A 15,020-nucleotide genomic window follows, 5' to 3' on the forward strand; every position below is an offset into this window, starting at 1 on the left:
TTATTTTTTTCTAGGATAGCTGTTAAAAGCTAATAAAGATGACAAAAAGAATAGTTAAAATATTTGATTGAATCAAAGAAAGTAAGAATTGAAAGGAAAAATATAGTGCATGTGGATAAAATATAAAACAAATATTAAGATGGTAGCTTTAAACTCAAAATTATCTGTTATTATGTTAAATATGCACTCCACTAAAAGACCATTTATGTAATAAAGTAATCATAGCAAAATGTTAACAGTAGATTCTAACTAGTGGATATATATATGTGAACTAAAATTACGTTAAATTTTCTATGTTTTAAATAGTTTATGTAAAGTAAAAACACACTCCTACAATGAAAACTCTTGGCCCAGATGATTTCAACAATACATTCTACCAGCAATTAAGGAAGAAATAATATCAATCTTGCACAAACTGTTCCAGAGAGTAGAAAAATAGAGAACATTTCCAAATGTGTTTTCTAAAAAAAGCATAAGCTTGATAACAAAAGACAGCAAGGTTCAAGAAAGAAATATTACAGACTTCTCTGTTGACACAGATGCAAAAATCCTAAGTAAAATATTGGCAAAAATCACATCTATCAATATATTGATCAGGACTAAGTGGGGGTTTAATCCAGAAATGCAAAAATAATACTATCTAATAAAAGAGTAATATGCAAATTAACCATCACTCTGCCACACACACAAGCCACGCCCACTGGCCAATCAGGAGCAAGTATGCAAATTAAGCCCAACCAAGATGGCTGTGGCCACGGAGCGAGCAAGAGGCTTGGGTTTCCCCGGCAATGGAGGAAGCCAAGCTTTCAGCACACCCTGGCCGGCCCAGGACTCCACTCAAGGCTACAAAGTTTCAATTAGAGAAGATAAATAAATCCCAGATACCAGGGCCTCTGCTTGGGTCGCTGGGGGACATGGCTGGCCTGCAAACCACCACAGGCCTCTTGTCCAGGCTGACCCACCCCCCAATGAAACCTCCACCCTGATCCGGGACACCCTTCAGGGAAAACCAGCTGGCCCCCACCCATGCACCAGGCCTCTATCCTATCTAATAAAAGAGTAATATGCAAATTGATTGTCACTCCAACATACAAGATAGCTGCCCCCATGTGGACACAAGATGGCCGTCACAAGATGGCCAGCAGGGGAGGGCAGTTGGGAGGGACCAGGCGTGCAAGGGAGGAAAGTTGTGGGCGATCAGGCCAGCAGGGGAGGGCAGTTGGGAGGGACCAGGCCTGCAAGGGAGGGCAGTTGTAGGTGATCAAGCCTGCAGGGGAGGGCAATTAGGGGTGACCAGGCCGGCAGAGGAGGGAAGTTGGGGGCAACCAGGCCTGCAGGGAAGGGCAGTTGGGGGGGACCCAGGCCTGCAGGGGAGAGGAGTTGTGGGGGGACCAGGCCTGCAGGGGAGGACAGTTAGGGGCAAATAGGAGGGGAGCAGTTAGGCATCAATCAGGCTGGCAGGGGAGTGGTTAGGGCAGCCGTGGGCAAACTACGGCCCGCGGGCCGGATCCAGCTGTTCTATCCGGTTCTCTTGTTCTCCCCTCCGCTCCTTTACTTTGAATTTATATTAGTTCACACAAACACTCCATCCATGCTTTTGTTCCGGCCCTCCGGTCCAGTTTAAGAACCCATTGTGGCCCTCGAGTCAAAAAGTTTGCCCACCCCTGGGTTAGGGGGTGATCAGGCTGGCAGGCAGAAGCGGTTAGGGGCAATCAGGAAGGCAGGCAGGCGAGCAGTTGGGAGCCAGCAGTCCTGGATTGTGAGAGGGCTGTCCGATGGCCCGTTTAGGCCCGATCCTACTGGATCCCATCCCATGCATGAATTTCGTGCACCGGGCCTCTAGTTTAATACATAAAAATCAATAAAATTTACCACATCAACAAGAGAAATCATCAATAGATGAAGCACATAAAATTTAACATTCAATTATGATTTTTTTTAAAAACTAGTACAAAATAAGAAATCAAAGAGAAGTTCCTTTATATTATAAAAGTATATCTTTCAGCGAAGCTCAGTGATTGAGCATCGACCTATGAACCAGTAAGTCACAGTTTGATTCCCAGTCAGGGCATATGCCCCGGTTGCAGGCCCAATCCCCAGTGTGGGACATGCAGGAGGCAGCCAATCAATGATTCTCTCTCATCATTGAAGTTTCTATGTCTCTCTCCCTCTCCCTTCTTCTCTGAAGTCAATAAATATATATTTTAAAAAACAATTAAAAATAGCAAACATCGTACTTAATGGTGAATGATTGAAAATATTTCCCAAGATTGAAGAATGTGACTTGCACTCAACATGGTCCTCGAAGTCTTAGCCAGTACAAAAAGGTAAGAACATAAAACAGAAAGTATAAAGAATGGAAAGAAAATATAAAAAATGCCACTTTTACAGACAATATGATTTACTTGGAAAACCTAAAAGAATTTATAAACTATTGGAATTAAGCGAATTTAGCAAGATCACAAGATATAATGTAAAACATAAAGATTAAGATGAATACCAAAAAATAACTTACTCTTTGTATCAGTAAAAACTAGTGGCCTGGTACATGAAATTCGTGCACAGAGGGGGGTTCCCTCAGCCCAGCCTGCACCCTCTCCAATCGGGGACCCCTTCGGGGATGTCCAACAGTCGGACATCCCTCTCGCAATCTGGGACCACTGGCTCCTAACCGCTCACTGGCCTGCCTGATTGCCCCTAACTGCCTCTGCCTGCCTGCTTGATCACCCCTAACCACCTCTGCTTGCCTGCCTGATCGCCCCTAACTGCTCCCCTACTGGCCTGATCGCCCCTAACTGCTCCCCTGCTGGACTGATTGCCCCTAACTGCCTCTGCCTCGCCCCACACCCGGGGCCCGGGCTTCCCTCCCTCTGGCCAGCCACAGGCACCCAGGACCTGGGCCGGCTTGACCCAGGCCGGCCACAGCCACAGGGGACCGTGGGCGGGCAGCTTTGCCCAGGCTGCAGCTGCAGGCACCCGCAACCACAGGGCGTGCGGCTTGTCCCTCTCCCGGGCTGCAGCTTGGCTGGTCCCCATTCCTCTCTCCCCAGTGTTGAGTAGCTGAGCCGTTATGGCATGATGGCATGAGGGTGTGATGACTATTTGCATATTAGCTCTTTATTATATAGGATTTTAACTTGTCACAGTCTATCTTCAAGTGGATATTATACCACTTCACATCTTGTATAGCAGGGGTCCTCAAACTTTTTAAACAAGGGGCCAGTTCACTGTCCCTCAGACCGTTGGAGGGCGGACTATAGTTTTAAAAAAAAACTATGAACAAATTCCTATGCGCACTGCGGGCCCGGGGCGAGTTGGCTGCTAAGCAGGACAGGCAGCGGCACCTGGCGGGCTGGATAAATGTCCTCAGCAGGCCACATGTGGCCCGCGGGCCGTAGTTTGAGAATCCCTGTTGTATAGAAACTTCACTGTAACAAAATTTCATTTTTCCCAGGCAATCTTTGTGCTATTGTTGTCATGTATTTTACTTTCACAGATGTTATAAAACTGACATTACATTATTGTTTAGTTAATTATCTTTAAATATATTTAAATAATAAGAAACTTCTATTGTATATTTCCCTATGCATTTACTGTCTTTGGTGTTTTCCATTTCTTGGCATAGATCGTTATTTGTATCTGGTAAAATTTCTGCTTGCAGGACTTCTTTTAACATTTCTTACACTACAAATCTGCTGGTCATAAAGAAAATTCAATCTTTTATATATGAAAATATTTTTAAATTATTTTTAAAAATAATTTCACTCAGTCTAGAATTATAAATTGAAAGGATTTCCCCCCTTGTGAGTATTTTAATGATGATACTCTACTATCTTCTCCCTTACACTGTTTCTGATGAAAAATATTTTGTAATCCTTATGTTTATTCCTGTGTAGTGTGTCTCTTTTCTTCTGACTACTTATAAGATTTTTCTTTTCATCATTGGTGTTGAGCAATATGATTTTTATGTGTCTTGATGTAGCTTTATGTCCTGTGCTTGCTATTCACTGAGCTTCTTTGATCTGTGGGTTTATATTTTTTACCATATTTTCCTAATTTGGAAATTTTTGAATCATTCTTTCTTTAGATGATTATATATATATATATATATATATATATATATATATATATATATATGTCTCTAGAGAGGGCTGGGGAGGAAGAGGAGTGAACCAAACCCAAACCATAGGGTCAGGACCTCGGCAGGCAATTGAGTACGGGACGGCCAGCAGGGCCATCCCTGCAGTGGCCAGTTCATGACCAGCTGCCTGAGACTGGCTCATTCCTGGGCTGGGTGGTTTCATGCATCTGCTCCGTGCTGCCCAGCTGTGCGGTGCCCGTCAGGGCTGTGCGTAGCTTACGGGGAAGGCACGGCCTGGGGAGTCAACAGAGCCTTGATCCCGCACAGTAACCAGATCCGGGCATTGGGAATGTGGCCAGTTCTCTGCACCCTGAGTCGCCCCACTGTTGCGTCCATGGAGCAGTCATGGTGCCTTCTTCCATCACAGTCCCCTAAGCTCGCAGCGATGGAGGTGTGCTGTCACTGGTTTGGGTGAATGGAACATGGAAGACCTGTGGGTGATAGCAGGTGCTGGGTGCTGGCTGGGGAGGCAGTCGTATGGATTTGCGTGAAGCGCTCACAATCACAGCTTTGGAAGCCTCTTTCTTAGTTTCTCAGAGAGCTTGATGGTGAGGAAATGCACGTCTTGTCCTGCATTGCAGTTTGCATGGGAAACCTTGCTGTTGGGGGTGTCAGAGGGGTTGGCCAGGAGCACCTGCGGCAGAGAGACACCCTTCTCCCGTAACCTCTTTGCAGGCAGACTGGTTGCAGGCAGACTGGTTGCAGGATGCCCAGGAACTGCTCAGTGGATCCCTGCTGTTCCACAGAATTCTCTGAGCTGATGTCCATCTTCCGTGGGAAAAAAGGTGTGTGCTTGTGCACAGTCGCTACCCGGTCCCGGGCTGGCGGGTGCACCCCGACCCTGGACATGTTATCCCACTGCATTTGCAGAGGTTGGACAATCATTGTCCAGAATTCCTTTGTTTAACAAAGAAAGTTAAGTTCCCAGTGAGGCCCCTGGTTAGAAAGGGCGGGGACTGGGGAGAGGAGGAGGAGCCAAGCTGCCTCTTCTCCGCCCACCAGAAGGCGCGGAGCCTGAGGCATGATCTCCAGTCCGCTCACCTGCCCTGGGAGGCTGCTTCCAGAAAGACCATGAAGGCCGGGCTCTGCTGCTGTGTCCTGGTGGGTCTGAAAAGCAGTAGGCAGAGCCATGCTCTCACCTGGGCCCCGGGGCAGCGGCCTCCTGGTTCTCGGCAGAGATGGTGGCCCTGGGGTCTGACCACTCCTCAGTGGTTGGAACTGCATGTAGGAGCCGCTGGCACAGGCGCGCCCCTGGGAGGCAGATACAGCGGGCAAACCATTGGACCTTGTTGCCTGGGCGACGATGCCAGCGTCCCGCCCCGCCCCCTGGCTGCTCTGTGCCTGCGCGCGTGCAAGCTGCTCACAAGCCCACCATCTTTGTTGGGTTAATTTGCATACTCACTCCTGATTGGCTGTGGGCATAGCGGAGGTATGGTCAATTTACATGTTTGTCTATTATTAGGTAAGATAAATATGGCAATGAATCCTAAAAAGAACATTTCAAGCATTTATGAGATATTCCTTTTATAGATTCATCTTGAGAACTATTTCAATTTTTTCCCCTTAATCTTACTTTATGAGACTGAGAAAAAAATTCTAAGTTTGATAAGTATTAATATTTGAAATACTTGAGTATTATATGTAAGGATATATATGAAATATACTTCATAATCTTAAATAGATCATAAAATTTATCTTTTTATTGAGGTGCAACTGACATACCACATTACATTAGTTTCATGTGTACATGATTGATATTTATATATTTCAAAATGATTACAATAAGTCTAGTTAACATCTGTCACCATACAAAGTTACAGAATTAATTTTGTGATGAGAATTTTTAATATTTACCCTTACCATAAAATTTTAATACTAAATCCTGTAACTCCTCAATTTGTATTTTCTTAGACGATAATGAAGAACTATTTTCTTATATGTCAGAATCTCTATGTGGATACAAGTGAAAAAAAAATTCTACATATAGGATCTCATTTAATCCTCGTCAAAACCACGTTAAGGTGGGTGGTATTTGCTTCATTTTACAGAAGAGGAAGCTGAAGTAAAGAAATGTAATAGCATGACCACAGTTATAAGGTAATAAATGTTTAAGGCCATATTTGAACCTATGCTCTTTGTGCTCCTCTTCAGTGCCTCTTTTTAAATAGGGAACACAGTAAATCTACTTAAAGCTTAACTAGGACTATGAGATTTCTAAATCTAATGATCCAAAATTATAAGTCTCAGAAGTATTATTTCATTTAGTTCTTGTTTTAAAAAATATGTATAATGCTTCTTTTGTGGCACTATCACATATTTTAATACATTTTACCTTGTTACCTATTGGCATTAGTCTGCAAATGCACCAAATAAATTATGAAAAAACTTATGAGGAAGGGGCCCAAGCTGGTTTTTCTCAGTGGGTAGAGCATCGGCCTGGGGACTGAAGGGTCCCAGGTTCGATTCCAGTCAAGGGCACATGCCCAGGTTGCAGGCTTGATACTCAGTAGAGGGTGTGCAGGAGGCAGCTGATCAATAATTCTCTCTCATCATGGATGTTTCTTTCTCCCTCTCCCTTCCTCTCTGAAATCAATGTAAATATATATAGTTTTAAAAATGTATGGGGATCACTTTGGAAATTTAAAAATGTCCAAGAAAATGGTGAATGTATTGGCTAATTGTGATTGTTTTTCTGATTCTCAGTTTGAGAAAACAATACAGTTTTCCAGCTCTGAAAAAAACAAAACAAAAAACAAACAAACAAAAAATGTATGAGGAGGGGGAGGAAGATATCCTGGTATAGTGGACACTATGATGTCCCACACAGATCCCCATTACAGTATCAGTACATCCATCCCCCCTCCCAGACTATTGGCATTAGTCTGCAAATGCACCAAATAAATTATGAAAAAACTTATGAGGAAGGGGCCCAAGCTGGTTTTTCTCAGTGGATAGAGCATCGGCCCAGGGACTGAAGGGCCGATGTTAATAGCTCACAGCTGCCCCCCAGCTTCCCTAGAATTGCTCTATGCTGACCAGCAATGGCTTTTCACACAGGGGTACAAGAGACCAGCTGCCCCCATTACAGTATCAGTACATCCATCCCCCCCCCCCAGGTGTTAATGGCTCATAGCTGCCCCCCCACTTCCCTAGAATTGCTCTATGCTGACCAGAGACACCAATGGCTTTTCACACAGGGGTACAAGAGATCAGTTGCTTTCAAGTTGTGATACACAACTTGGTGGTATGATTTACGTTCCATTGCTCTCACCCATCTCTTCCTATCTTTTAATTTTCTTCAAATACTTATCTCTAAATAATGTTAAATACCTATTTGTTTATTGTCAGTTCCCCCTATAATATAAACTATTTGTTTATTGTCAGTTCCCACTAGAATATAAACTCCACAATGGCATGGGAGCTGCTTGTTAATTTACTGCTACAAGTCCATAACCAGAGAACAATAGTGCCTGCTAAATAGTAGGTGCCAAATAAATATTTATTGAATTAATGAATTATATTTCCTCAGTTTGTATTTGATTTGTCCAAGTCAAATCCCTTATAGAGAAACCTGATCTTACTCTTTTTATCCTCAATGCTATCTCCTGGAGGTTCTCAACACTTCTTGAATGAGTAAATGAATGAATGAATAACTGAGCAAAGACTTGATTCATCAGATTAGTAACCCGGTAAAGATGTAAGGAGATACAATATAAGTAACTTTCAATAGACAAGACCAGATTATGAATTAACTAGAACAATGGGGAATACTTAGAGTGATCATGCAACAGAGATAGTCAGGGAAAGGCAAAGAAATTCTAGGCAAGTTCAAATTTTTATCTGAGGGAAACCCAAGAAAATTCTAGTCATACTTCAAACTTTTGCCTCAGTCAGACCTTACATATATATATGTACACTTCTTCAAAGTTTCAAATGAAAAAAATTTATAAGCACAAATTATTATTAGAAAAAAATATTTTAAATTACTAAGAGTAAGAGTCAAAAAGAATAAAAATCCCACATCTAAAAATAAACCAAGATAACATTCTAAAGTTAATTTAAATGAAAAAATGCTGATGGGTGGAATAAATTAATTATAATGATGATCACTTTTTTGAAGTACAGAGGGTTTTTTCTTCCCTAGTTCTAAAACATTCTATAAAACTTGACTGAAATGCATAAAGAATGAAATGAAACATATACTTATTTAAAGCTAATTATCCATCTCATAGTTACATTCTAATAAAATGACTTTCTTATTCAAATTAACACATCACTAGGAAATTTGCTGTAATAAAATATAGAAATTCCACAAAATTGAAGCTAAGTGGGAAATGGCAGTTTAAGCTAATTGGATTAATGACAGCAATATATGGATAAATTATATCCTACTCTTCCAAATTTTAAACCCAAATTTTAAAATGATAACTCTCTCAGGAGAAATCATTAAATATCTGACAAGTGAATCTCTGGCAAAATAACAACATACAACCCATTCTCAGGCCCCAATCATTTCTAACTGTCATTTACTTAATTGATACAAACATTATGTTTTCTATATGACCTCTAAGTTTTTATGTTTGTGACACCTGGTCTAAACCATTTAGGTGAAGTATTAACTATTCTCCTCTAAATGGTCCACCAAGGCTGGATACTCATCTCTTATCTCAACATCTTCTTGCACTATCTTATTAGTAAATAATCAATTTTCATCTTCATCTCTCCTACCTATCTAAAGCCTTTTCTTATCCTATTATTCAAAACAGGAGCACAATATCTCCCCTGCATTAAGCGTTTATGTAAAGCTAGAGCCGGTGCACGAATTCCTGCACCAGTGGGGTCCCTCAGTCTGGCCTGTGGGATCCGGTCTAAATCGGCAGTCGGACATCCCCCACGGGGTCCCAGATTGGAGAGGGTGCAGGCTGGGCCGAGGGACACCCACCCAGTATAGGATAATGTAATCAAATTAACTATTAAGCACTTCTGCACTATTCAAGCTAAATAACCACAGTACTCCCTTTAACTTTTCTTTTTAGGATATTTTCCATTCCATTAATCAGCTTTAAAAACAACAACACTCTTTTTCTATATTCTTTTCCACTTTGAGTAGCTTGGTATTATTTTTTATTCTCATTTTTGGGAATGATTTATTCTTTTTTCTTTGTTTTACAATTCTAGAAACAAGTCCCTTGACATTAGAACTGTGCCTAATAGGTTAATTATGTAATTAAAATGCTTTTAAACTCCTATAGGATCTGAAGAAAATGTTCCAAATAGTAAGAAAATAAAAAAGTAACAGAAAAGATCAACCAAAAAACTTGTATGCATATATATAACCCATGGACACAGACAATAGGGTGGGGTGGTGAAGGCCTTGGGGGTGGGGGGTAGGCAGGCTAGAAGAGGTCAATGTGGAAAAAGGGGACATATGTAATACCTTCAACAATAAATATTTAAGAAAAAATAAGTAATAAACTAAGACATTGTCTGTAGAACTCTAATTACAAAACAAGAATGCATACTGATCCAAATGATGAACTGCCATCTTTCCTTACCCAGGCAAACAACAAAATCTCCTATTTTTTTTAATATCCTCACCTGAGGATATGTTTTTATTGACTTTAGAAAGAGAGGAAGAGAGAGAAAGAAACATCGATGTGAGAAACATCCATCAGTTGCCTCCCATACACACCCCAACCATTTGAGTTTTATGACTGAGGTAAATTATTATGCAAAAATATAGGGAATATGTATAGAGGTACCTTTATATAGGTTAATAAAAAAAAGCCTCATACATGTCCTTACCAGCATTAAACTGAATATCAGAGGGCAGCAATAGTAACCCTTAAACTATGATCTCTGTATTCATTATTGGCAGTGCATAATCAACAGCCCTAGACCACTAAGGCAATGTCTAGGAGGAGTAGAGGTCAGGTGGGTTCTATATATATATATATCTGGAGCAGCCTTCATTTACATAGCTTTAAAACCTCATCCATTGCTCTCAAATGAAAGTGGTATATTGATATAGAGTGGGAAGATCTGTATCATCTTACAGTTGTAAAGAGGAAAAAATGAACAGTGAACCCTTCTGATAAGAAAGACTAAAGGTAATATTCTCTATTTCGGTAATGGCAGAAATTATCACTAATTAATGGGATCCTATATAATAAAGAGGTAATATGCAAATTGACCCTCACGCCCTCGTGTCACAAGATGGCTGCCCCCATGTTGTCACAAGATGGGTGCTCCAGTTGTCACAAGATGGTTGCCACAGATGGTAGCGCCACGTCATCACAAGATGGCCGCCCCATGTCATCACAAGATGGCTGCCCCCACGTCGTCACAAGATGGTTGCCCCCACATTGTCACAAGATGGCTGGCAGGGGAGGGCAGTTGGGGGAGGGCAGTTGGGGGCAATCGGGCTGGCAGGGGAGCAGTTAGGCGTCAATTAGGCCGGCAGGGGAGTGGTGAGGGGCAATCAGGCAGGCAGGCAGGTGAGTTGTTAGGAGCCAGCAGTCCCAAATTGTGAGAGGGATGTCCAATTGCCGGTTTAGGCCCGATCCCTCTCGGCAGTTGGACATCCCCGAGGGATCCCAGATTGAAGAGGGTGCAGGCTGGGATGAGGGACAACCCCCCGCCAGTGCACAAATTTCGTGCACCGGGCCCTCTAGTATTATATAAGGTACTATAGTGCTCCAATAAATGAGTTTTGGAAACAGCTGTATACTATCTCAGAAATATTGTCCAATAACACAGAAGGATACTTGACAGCTTATATAGTACTAGTAGCCCTGTGCATGAATCCATGCACCAGTAGCTCTCTGCGGGACCTGGCCGCTCTGCGCCCACTGCCCAGAGGCTCTCTGCAGTCCAGAGGCCCATCCATGCCCCGGCCTGGCCAGAGGCCCATCCACAGTTGGGCACAGAACACTCACGCTGCCTGCTCTCAGCGGTCGCCCCCACCCCCGGGACTGGGGGACTCCGCCGGGGCTGAGAGGACTTGGTGCCGCCATCTTGTGGCTATGGGCGCCACCATCTTTCGTGACAGAGTGATGGTTAATTTGCATATTACCCTTTTATTAGATAGGACAAGCAAACCAGGGCCAGAACTGGCAAAGAGAATAGGGAGGGGAGCCATCCCTGCCTGCCAACTGACACTAATAAATATAGATTAGCCAGTAGTGCTCCAAGAGGGACCAGAGAAGAGCCTCATTCACTGGCCATGTTTAACAACACACATCACCATTCCACAAGAAAGCAGGACACAGTGATCATAAGGCGAGAGAAGGGATACACAAGGCCATAGAGTGGGGTTCTTTTCAAAGAAAAGTAAGACCTCCCACTACCGTACATGGAAGCAATGAGTTCCCTTCTACAGACTTTAATGCACAAGCCTCAGATTGGGAATTGTGCCTGTTATATATCTAGGGCAAGAATATGAGAATGGTATCAGTCCTGCAGAAGGATGGGTACAGAGTGAATAAGAGACACAGTGGGAAGCGTGGAGAGAAATCTAGGAGAATGGCAACATTTCTTCTGGAACAGGGAATCCAACCAAAATTCTGATCTATCATAAACTGAGGGGGCCCAGAAAGGACACATTCTATGTGGCCTAAGAATGCCACATAGTTTCAGTGGAGCAATGATTCTACTGATTAAAGTCAGTAGAAAATTAACTATTCTCTTAAGGAGTCACAGGGTTCAACTGGGGAAGAGAGTAACAGGACTGAGTTGTCTCACTGATTTCTATCTATCCATCTGCACTGATTTAACTCATTTCATATTAATTTGTCTATTCAGGTTTTCTATTTCTTGAGCCATCTATTTCATCTAAGTATTAAAAAAGGCTTAAGATATGGAATATGGGCAGGAACCAATGGTGTTAACTACAGAATGGAAAAGCCCTTATCTCTTAACTACTCTTATATTTTCTATCTATCTGCATTACACTCTGAGCAATTTCTTCAAATCACTAATTCTCTCTTCAGCTATTTGTACTTTGCTAATTTAACCCTTCCACTGAGCATTTTTTCCCCTTCCATCTTTCCTGTTAGAAGAAAACAAGCAAATTATTTTATAACAGTGACAGCTGACAAACCATTGTATCTTTCATAACATCAATATGCAACATGTGCAGGGTAAGTCAAAAGTAGGTTTACAGTGGTATCACTTTCAAATGCAATAATAAATAAATAATAATACAAGAATAAACTGTTTTGTGTACTTGAACAACTGTAAACCTAGTTCTGCCCCCCATATTATTCCATTCTCCTTACTCTGAGTATCATTTTGAAGTATATTATTTTTCTGAATGATGTTAGCACATTTCTCACATTCCAAATCCTTATTATATTTTTCATTTCTAGTAGTCCTCTTTAATATTTTCTTATTTTTTATAGTTTCTTCCTCTTTTCTAATTACCTTGTTATTTTAAACATTTTAATCATATTATATAAGAATATAAATAAATATACAAGAAATATATTTTATAAATGTAACTTTTATATTATTTCCATTAATACCAGTATCTGAAGTTTTTGTAGGTTTCATTTTGTTGTTTCCGATTATTCATAATTCACAGCAGTTTCTTTTCCTATGTTTTCTGAACGTGTTTTTTCTATTCTTGCCTTCTAAATTCACTTTTCATGTAAGTTGCAGCTATTCAATCTGTCTTCTAACTTCTCTTTCTTATTTTCTATGTCTTTATCTCTACATTTATCCACCAGTCCGTGACATGGATGGTGAAATTACAGACTCCATATCTGACCATGAGTGTTCTCAGTATAATGCCAATGGTTCTGCTGCTTTTCACTGCAGTAAGTAAGCAGCACTTCTAGTTACAACTCCCAGAAGTCAGAGTACTGTTTCAGGCCAAATTATACAAAGAAATAATATAATACATAAGAGAAATCTAAAAGGACGATCTGAAAAAACTACATATTATATTATTCTAATGACATGATAGTCTGAAAAAGGCCAAACTCTAAAGATTAGTGGTTGCTAGGAGTTAGAGGGGAAGGAGGGATGTAAACAGGCAGAGCACAGGATCTTTAAGGCAGTACAACTATTCTGTATATTACAATGGTAGATACATGTCACTATACACTTGTCAAAACTCATAGAATGAATACCAAGAGTGAACCCTAATGTAAACTGTGTACTTTGATAATAATGTGTCAAATGTAGGTTCATCAATTTTAAGAAATGTGTTCGTGGAGAAGGTTGTATGTGTATAGGGACAGAGGGTACATGGGAGCTCTTTGTACTTTCTGCTCAATTTTGCTATGAACCTAAAACTAAAACTGCTTTAAAAAATAAAGTTTATTGTTTTATAAAAAACAGAAGGAAATAAAAAAGAGAATGAGGGAAGGAGGGGAAAGAAAAGAGCCATTAATAGAAAAATGATTATATTTTTGGCAGAAGAAATACTGTGAATTATGAATATTATGTATGGTTTAAACAGTAAGCTGTACATAATTCTAAAATAAAAATTCTCCAAATTTTTATCCTTAAGTAAAAAGAAAAAAAAGCAAGTCACACAGCAATTTGTAAAATATGGCCTTATGATAATTTTAAAAACTATGTGTTTATGGACCAGCATGAGATATCTATATATATAAAAGCTTAAGCGACCATTACTACCAAACGACCAGAATGACCAGAAATGAATGGTTGATCATTCGCTATGATGCGCACTGACCACCAGGGTGCAGACACACAATGCAGGAGCTGCCCCATGGTGGTCAGTGCGCTCCCTTAGCCAACCTCCCGCAGCCCCTCCCCCCGCCGGCCAACCTCCCGGGGTCCCTTCTCCCGGCCGGCCGGCCCCCCAATAGGCCTCAATTGCTGGCCAGGCCAAGGGACCCCACCCATGCACAAATCTGTACACCGGGCCTCTAGTATATTTAGAACTATGAAGTAAAACTTATGAGAGAATACACATAAAATTTTACATTGGTTCTCAGAGGAGATGAATACAGTCTTGACAGAAAGAGAAAAGTGAAATTATTATTAAATACACTTTTACAATTTAAAGAAAAACTAATAAATAAAATTCAGTGTGGCATATAGTACATTCACCATCTCTGTCTAGTTCCAAAATTATTTTCATCACCCCAAAAGTATTTATTCATTATTGATGTCAGTATAAATGTTTAATTATTAAGTGAGTATAAATTTTCTCTGAATCCCCACAAAGCAGACAAGAACTCAAAGAGTGAAGGATGAGAGAGCACTTTAGAAAACCTTTGGCTTTCAAGATGACTGCCTCCTCAAAGAGTTATCTCACCAACCTACAATGTCTCAATGCATACCCGGTGGCACGTATACCAAAAAAATCCAAAATCATGACAAAAGGAGTTTTAAAATGTAGAACCTTTTAATATTTTCTAATAAAATATTTTAAAGTTACATTACAGAACTGTTTTGTCACCAGTGCAGTAAAAGGTCAAATGAAAAGAGGTGTTTTACAGAACTACTACTACCACTTCCTCCATCATTTGCTTTCCCTTGGTTTCTCCAAACCATATAATAAACTGGTCCAACATGCCTGTAAAGTTAAAACTAAACTGGTTTTTTTTTTAGAGGACTACATCCAGGCAATGAGCATTCTTATAAATAACATTAAGAAACAGCCAAAACACATATACACACACAAAAAAACACGATTTTAGTAACATGTATTAGCTAAAATTCTTTGCAAATTATTTTCTTGGGCTTAGGAATGCTTCTCTATTTCTAAAACACATGAAATACAGATGGCAAGACTGCCTCAAATCCTTTTCTAGTATTAACTTAGAAATAAAATTTTAAATGAAATGTCTCCTGATCTTCTATTTATTCAATGTTTATTATGAACAAACTAAGTATAATGCCT

General features: G+C 40.7%; 1 protein-coding gene across 8 annotated transcripts in view; it reads right to left on the reverse strand.

Moving 5' to 3' along the window:
* Positions 1 to 15,020, reverse strand: part of TANC2 (tetratricopeptide repeat, ankyrin repeat and coiled-coil containing 2) — a gene marked incomplete at its 3' end in the record, with an annotated part of 285,235 nt that overhangs the window by 236,044 nt on the left and 34,171 nt on the right. The window lies entirely within an intron of this gene.

This window comes from Plecotus auritus (assembly GCF_963455305.1).
Source record: "Plecotus auritus genome assembly, chromosome: 7".
NCBI classification, from domain to species: domain Eukaryota; kingdom Metazoa; phylum Chordata; class Mammalia; order Chiroptera; family Vespertilionidae; genus Plecotus; species Plecotus auritus.